The following is an 8,012-nucleotide window of genomic DNA, read 5'->3' as shown; positions in this document are numbered from 1 at the left end:
GATTCTTATAAAGTTATGAAATGGGAGGCAGTATTTGATCAATAGAAGGGAAAAGATTAAAATATATTGAGTGTTTATCATGTTCTAGATTTAATTCTTGGCTCCGTCTATGTTTTCTCCTTTAATCCTTGAAACAGTCCAGTGAGGATGATAACACTATCCTATTCTACAGGTGAAGAAATACAGTAAGTTGCTTAAACATGAAAAGATAGTGAATGTTTGGAATTTTAACTGAGGTCTGAATCATGCAGGAGGGCACAATCAGTGTGGACCAGGATGACCAAGGGTATTTTCATAACTAATTGATTCTGAATTGGACCCTGAAGCATAAGTAACATTTAATTTTGGAGAAAACTTCTGAGCAGAAGTAGGAGTTAAAAAGTTAGGTATAAGCTGTATTCACCTTATCTTTGATGTTTACGGCAGGATGAAAAATGGTCCCCAAAGATATCTAAGTCCTAATCCCTGGAACCTGTCAATGTTATCTTATACGGAAAAAGGGTCTTTGCAGATGTGATTTACAGATCTTGAGATGGGGAAGTTATCCTGGATAATCTGGGTAGACCCAAAATGTGATCACAAGTATCCTTATAAGAGGGAGGTAGAGAGAGATTTCATACAGAAGAGAGGGCAATGTGATCACCTTATAAGAGGGAGGTAGAGAGAGATTTCATACAGAAGAGAGGGCAATGTGATCACCAAGGCAGAGCTCAGAGTAACACAGCCCCAAGCCCAAGAATGTCAGCAGCCTCCAGAAACTGGAAGAGGCAAGGAGTGGATTCTTCCCTAGAGCCTCCAGAGAAAGCAAGTCACCTCCAACACATTGGCTTTAGCTGATAAAAAAAAAATACTTGGAACTTCTGACTTCCAGAATTATAAGAGAATAAACGTGTGTTGTTTTAAGCCACCAAGTTTGTGGTAATTTGTTTATCGCTACCATAGGAAATAATACAAGTCTTAAATAAAATTAGTTTGATCTCAATGACAGATCCAGAATTTCTATATTATAGAAGCTGATGCACAACAGTCTGATTGGAATGGGGCCCTAGAGATTTTCCTTAAGCTGTTTTTCCTAGCATGTGTACTATTTTCACTTGAATTGTAGGTCTAAGGGGGAGGAAGTGGGTTGGTGGGAACTTCTGTAGATTATGAAGGTATTATAGAACCCCATCTATTTCTTGAAACCTAACTGTTGAACCTTAGTAGAAAGGTTCAACCCCCAAATAGAAATTGCTTTCTTTCTTTCTTTTTTTTTTTTATCTTGTATCTCCACAGGAAAAAATAGCACTATTGAGTAACTACTACATCCTATGGAGAATTCCAATATTTGGTCACAGCGTTAAGAGCTCTTGGTTTTAGTCCCACAAGCCCTCTTTGAAATGACCTAAAAATTGCTTTCTTTCTTGATTTCCCTCAAATATTCTACTCACGTACAGCAGTTGAGAAGAGAAAGCAAGTGGGCATGAACAACAATAACAACCAAAACGACACAAAAGCCAGGTGACAACTCGACCCTCAGGTGACCTCTCTTCTCGCCCTGACTGCAAGTGGAGGAGAAGGCAGAGTAGCAGACCACTCCAGGGGAGGGGGAGGGGGAAGACATCTCTCATCAACTCAGTTCACATCTCCACAGTTCTCCGGCCTGAGGTTGGCAGGAATTAGGACAGCAGAAAAGGCTTGCAACTGGTTGAGAGATTGAACCTTTAAGGAGGATCTTTCTTAACACCTGAAAGTCCGTGCAGTTTGTTCAGGATTTCATCCTGGGAGGGGAAAAAATATTGACAGCATTTGTGTGAAGAAGCCTTAAAGAAAGAGTAACACTTGTTTATTACATGTACTCAGATCAACCTACTACAAAAAAAAAAAAAAATGACTTCTTGTATACCTCATTTAATTTGTACAACACAGTTTTAAAAAGTTACAAAGTTGGCAATGTTAAATAACTCCCTCAGGGTCACACAGAAAGGAAAAATAGTAAGACCTATTGTATGCTTTTTTAAGCTGTTCTGTTCTTTGTTAAGCAGGGTGCTCAGTGAATAATGTATATTATCTCATTTAATCATCATATAACCCCCCCAAGGTATGTAGTTTATCTCCAGTCTTCAGATGAAGAAACAGCCTTAAAGAAATTGAGCAACTTGTGACTGTACCAGAGCAGGGATTTACCCTACCTCTATCTAATTCCAAAGAATATGTGTGTGTTCTGCTTTGAAATGTGTTTAAAAAAATAACCAAATTTGGACTTTCGGCAGAGCAAGGATATCCCTTGTCAAAGGATGAGCTTGATTAAATTCATAAAAGGAAAGAAAAGAATAGGACTTGTGAAAGACTGTTGTGGGGAAGAATTTACTTTGTGACTCTGTCAAATAAAGGCAATGCCAACTTTTATCTGGTTCTGTTTAAAAGGAAGACAACACATTTTTTTTTCTAAAAGAGAAATTTATTTAAAGTCTTTTCATGGATACCTGTACAACTACTACAGAGGTTTTGATGCTGATGTTGTACACCCACAATTCACCAAAGTAAAAGCATAAATGTTCCAGCTGCAGAAAACTGGTGGGAATTGGATGATCAATTCTGGATAAACCCCCCCCCCCCCCGATACAGATCAATGCGTCAGTGCAGAGGAGGAGGATTCCGTGCACAGTTTGCAAGCCTCTGGATTCTTGCTGTGCAGGCTGTAACTTGCTCCAAGAGCTGGGCTCCAGCTTTTCTGGACTCCCACAGCAGTTAAGGACTGAAGCAGCTGGTAACGAAGGTCTTAGAGAAACCATTCCATATGAAAGGCACGGGTCACCTTCCATGTGGACACAGAATGCCTGGGTGCTCGCTACTTGCATAGGGAGAGATGCAAGTTTAGAGAAGAAAGACTTGTTACAATAGAGAGTGGTTACTCTATGAAGCCAAGTCTTATAGCAATACTATGAGATAGATGCGCCCATTTTTATGATCAAGCAATATTGCAATAAATTTGCCCAAAGATAGCTTAGTGTGGAGTAATACTTCCAGACATGCCATCAGAAGACACAGCTTACTATTCTGCTTCTGCCACTTCTTAGCTGGATGATTTTGCAAGTTTTCTATTTTTTAGTTCTAATCTTCCAAACTGAGTACAAATACTGCATATTTTCTACAACTGTGAATAATTGCCAAATAATGTACATATTATTTTTTGAATGATGATGTAGCTGTTAGATTGGATATTCCATCTCTTTCTGCAGAATGCTGTTTTTCTATTTCACAAGACATGAGAAGAAAAATGTAAATGTGACAGGAAAAGGAAAGGAAATGCCCTTGATGCATCAGTGAAATGTGAATTCTGCCTGGGATATGATCATGCCTGAGGTGATTACAAGCTGCCTTGCTAAATACTAAATTCGGCTGATGGGAGGCTCAGTTAATGTTGACTTACTTTCTCTGCATTCGCACTACTTTTTAAATAGAAATTACTACACATTGTAGCATAAATTTTCATCCAATATGTCATACATGCCAGTTCTCTCTAACTAGATCATAAAATCTTTGAGGCTATATATCCTGTGTTAGACTTCTCTCTTCCTGCTACATGCTTAATGCAGTGCCAGGCACACAGAAGTATACAATAAATTTGTCATTGTCTGTAAGAAATCAGTTTTGAGGAGAAGCATTATATACAGAGGGTAAGGACATAAACTTTAGCATTAGAAAAAATCTGACTTTAAATTATACCTCTTACAGCTTCCAGACCTTAGGCAAAATACATAATCTAATTCAATTTTCTCATCAGAAAAATGAGGGTAATAATATTATCTAACTACCACTATTACAATGAGTAGTAAATAAGGTGATGTGTGTTAAATGCTTAGCCAAGTGCCTAGCATACATGTGCATACACATGCCAGTTGATGTTGGATATTATTTGTCTTGCTTCTGCCAGATTTGGCAATGACAAATGGATGGTCATATAAGATAGGGAGGGCTTGTACAATAGCATCAACAAAGCTATCATTTCCCACTCTAATTTCATGTTATCTCATTGCATTCTTTTTTTTCATCATCTGCCTTATATTCTTCTGAAAAATGCATAGGGTTTAAATAAATAAAGTGAAGGAAAACTACGAGGAGTATTTTAAATAATTAATTTTAGGCACAAGTATATTAGTGTTGTTAAATTTGGCATATTTTGGAGTTCTGAGGTAATCACCAGTGAAAGAAATGAAGACAAATTAAAATTTTTACTTTCATGTCTCTGTGGAATGGGCAATATTTTTGGCCACATTAAAAAAATCCATATTTCTAACAGATGAGCTATATATGAAAGAATAAACTTACCAAAAAACTTTTATAGCTAAGAAATCCAATCAGTATGGCAAATACTAGTGAAAATTATAGTTATATATGTAATATGTAATGTATGGGTTACATTCTTTGAACCTATATTTTACGCATGTTTTATTAATGCTCCATTATATTAATATTCAGAATAACACAAAATTAGCACTGATGGAGACATTAGATATCATCAAATTCATAGTCTCATTTTGTAGGAAAGAAAATTAAGAAAAAATATGGGTGAGACTCACTCACTACCAAGATCAGATTGGAAATTAGAAACAGTTCTAGGGCTATAATCTCTTCTAATTCATGTTGCCTTCATTTTTCAATGATTTATTCACAACGACAGTCATAAAGATAAATGTTAACATTCAATTAAACTGGTACTTTTTAACTCCTAATTTGTCTAGCAGCCCCATGTAATGAAAAAGAAGAGTGATAACGAATTATTTATTGTTGCTTGAGTCTATTTGTTTACAAGGAGTCACCAAAGGTTCCTTGTCAAAGAAATATTTCCCTACATGCCCTACTTCCTGAAAATTTGTTATTAAAGGATTATTTATTTGAATTAAGTGATTAAACACTCTAAAGATCTATTGAGATGCAAGAATTGATTAGAGGAGAAAAAGCTAGATGTTCAGGGATTATCTGTCATTTATGTTTGAAAGAACGAAAAGATAAAATTGGATCTGTCAACTATATGGTCACCCCTCTTATACCTGTCTATCTCTATAACTGAACAATGGGCATTTTCAAGGACAGGGATCAAACCTTATTCACCTTTGTACCATTCCCAACTCCTAGTGCCTGGTACTAAGGAAGAGATTAATTGATGGAGGAATTTTTAAATTTATTTTTATTGGGCATTACTCTGTGCAATTCACAGTGCTTAGTACTTTTCAGTATGTCATCTCTTAAATTTAACAGTATTTTGAGGTAGCTATTATTTTTCCCCATTTATACATGAGCAACCTGAAGAGATAATGGATACCTTGTCTAAACTCATACTAGCATATAGAGGTATTCGAATTTGAACTCTAGTCTTTCTCTTAAAAGGCAATTCTTTCTCTATACCAAGAAAGGCCACAAAGTCCAGAGAACCACAGACTCTAAGAACTTGAAGAGATCCTCAAATTATCTAGACACTCAAAGCTAATCATATTTGGGATTGAAACTTAGTTTTCCTCACTCCTTAGCTTCTTGTTTATTTCCAATACTAGTGTAAATGAAGTGATCAAATTGACCCTTTTCTCACCATTAACTGAAGGAAAACAAGGTAAGTAGATTAATAATAATTCTGGAAGGGCAGAAAGGGAATAATAATAATAGCTCACCATTTATTGTGCAATTAATATGTGTGAGGAATATTTATGACTTCATTCCATCACAACAGCAACCCTATGGGGTAGACGTTGTTATTATCCTCATTTTACAGAGATAGAAACTCAAGCTTGAAGAGATAACCTAAGTCCATATGTGTGTAATAAGTATTTGGCCTCACTTAAAAAGAGCCCTTTTCTGCTGATTGCTAAGAGGTACCTCTTAAACCCTTGGAATTTCCCAAGTGTTAAGAGAAGCTTTGCTATTCATAGTAGACCCGTTGGACCACACCTAATAATTTATTCCACTGAGGTGACTCAAGGTGGAGAGGGGATGACTAGAGATTGAGTTCAACCATGTGGGCAATTAGCCAATCAATTAAAGGAAATGCAAATCAAAACTATAATGAGATATCACCTCACATTGGTTAGCATGGCTATCATGGAAAAGGTAAGAAGTAACAGATGCTGGTGAGGATGTGGGAAAAAGGGAACACTTGTGCACTGTTGGTAGGAATTTAAACTGGTGCAGCCACAATGGAAAATTGTATGGAGGTTCCTCAAAAAAAATAAAAATAGAACTACCATATAATCCAGTAATTCCACTTCTGGGAATATATCCAAAGAAAACAAAACACTATGTCAAAGAGATATTTGCACCCTTTCATGTTCACAGCAGCATTATCTGTAATTACCAAGACATGAAAACAACCTAAGTGACCACTGATGGATGAATCAATAAAGAAGTAATACAGACACACGCATGCACACATACATACACCAGAATATTATTTAGTCATAGAAGAGAAGGAAACACTGCCATTTACAACAACAACAACAAAAATGGACCTGGAAGGCATTACGCTAAGTGATATAGTCAGAGAAAGACAAATGTTGTATGATCTTACTTATATGTGGAATCTAAAAACAAAAACAACAAAAATGAAACTCATAGAAAAAGAGATCAGATTATTGGATTTATGGTTGAGAGGTGGGGGTGAGGGTAAAGATTGGGGAGTTGGAGGAAGGTGGTCAAAAGGTACAAACTTCCAGTTAGAAGAGAAGTAAGTACTGGGGATATGATGTACAACATGATGACTATAGCTAACACCATTGTATGGTATATTTGAAAGTTGTTAAGAGAATAAATACTAAGAGTGCTCCTCACAAGGAAAAAAGAAACTTCTTTTCTTTTTGTATCTATATGAGATGATGGATATTAACTTATTGTGATCATATCACAATATATGTAAGACAAGTCATTATGCTGTATGCCTTATACAATGTTGTGTGTCAATTTTATCTCAATAACACTGGAAAAAAAAAAATCATTCCATCAATCATACCTACATAAGGAAGCCCCAATAAAAACTCTGAACATTGAAGCTCCAGTGAGCCTCCCTGGTAATACTCTGTGTGTACTGCCACACACCCATACCGGGAAGGCACCCTTGTCCTTCAGACAACGGAAGCTTCATATTGGGAACCCTCTTAGACTCCATCCTATGTGTCTCATCCTTTGGCTGGTTCTAATTTATATCCTTTTCCCTGTAATAAACATGACTGTGAGTGTAGTAGCTTTTAATGAATTCTGTGAGTTTCGTTAGTGAATTATCAATCCTGAGGGCAATTTTTTTAAACTATTAAACTTTCAGCACTCTGAGGTTTGGCCTCATACTGGAATAATATGCCACTAGACTGTTTTGGGCTTACTGGTTCCAGCAGACATCAGCACCAACCTGGGAAGCTACTGCCGCGTGCCGGCATACACTTGGGCTGTGGCTGCAATGACGGTTAGTTGCATTTGCCAGGGTTGCTATGAATTCCCACCCTAAATTCAGAACTGGAAAGCTCCCTGAGTTCCAGTCTAGGCTGAATTAATTGCCTAGAGTCTAGATGACACTCTTGAGGGGCACCACTTCATGTTGGTTAGCAATTAGTTTAGCTTATGGTAGGATCTTCCAAAGGGATTGAGATGTGACTTCCCTCCAAGGGCCATGGGACAGTCTTCATCAGTTGACCAGGCAACACTGGCAAGTGATGAAGTAAACTGAGTTGCTATTTTCCCATACATTTCAGCCTGCCCCTTTGTGTAGAGGCAGAATGCTCTTTGGAGGTACTTGCGTGTTGTGAGCCATACATGGAGTCAGTGTGAGAGCATTCACCCCAGCATTCATCATGACAGAGCACCTCACAAAAGGTGTTGTTCTGGACATAAATTCCTGTGTTTGCTTGCTTGTCTTGCTGCTTTCCAAATTTGTCCCCTGACCCAGTGGGGTACAAGGGATAACATTCTTAGAGACGAGTAGCACAATGCTAATGAAAAAGGGAAGGGTGAGTGAGGAAGTCATGCAATTGATTCAGGAATATAAAATATCT

At 37.3% G+C, this 8,012-nt stretch overlaps 1 non-coding gene across 1 annotated transcript; it reads right to left on the bottom strand.

The window, feature by feature from the left end:
- Positions 1-1,259: 1,259 nt before the first annotated feature.
- Positions 1,260-1,386, bottom strand: LOC123325219. The gene has a single exon (XR_006540318.1). It is a non-coding gene; the product is annotated as a small nucleolar RNA SNORA25 (small nucleolar RNA).
- Positions 1,387-8,012: the final 6,626 nt, after the last annotated feature.

Source organism: Neomonachus schauinslandi, chromosome 6, assembly GCF_002201575.2.
Source record: "Neomonachus schauinslandi chromosome 6, ASM220157v2, whole genome shotgun sequence".
In the NCBI taxonomy this organism is placed as follows: Eukaryota; Metazoa; Chordata; class Mammalia; order Carnivora; family Phocidae; genus Neomonachus; species Neomonachus schauinslandi.
The sequence above is the reverse complement of the archived record's forward strand: the minus strand, read 5'-3'. Positions and strand labels throughout refer to the sequence as shown.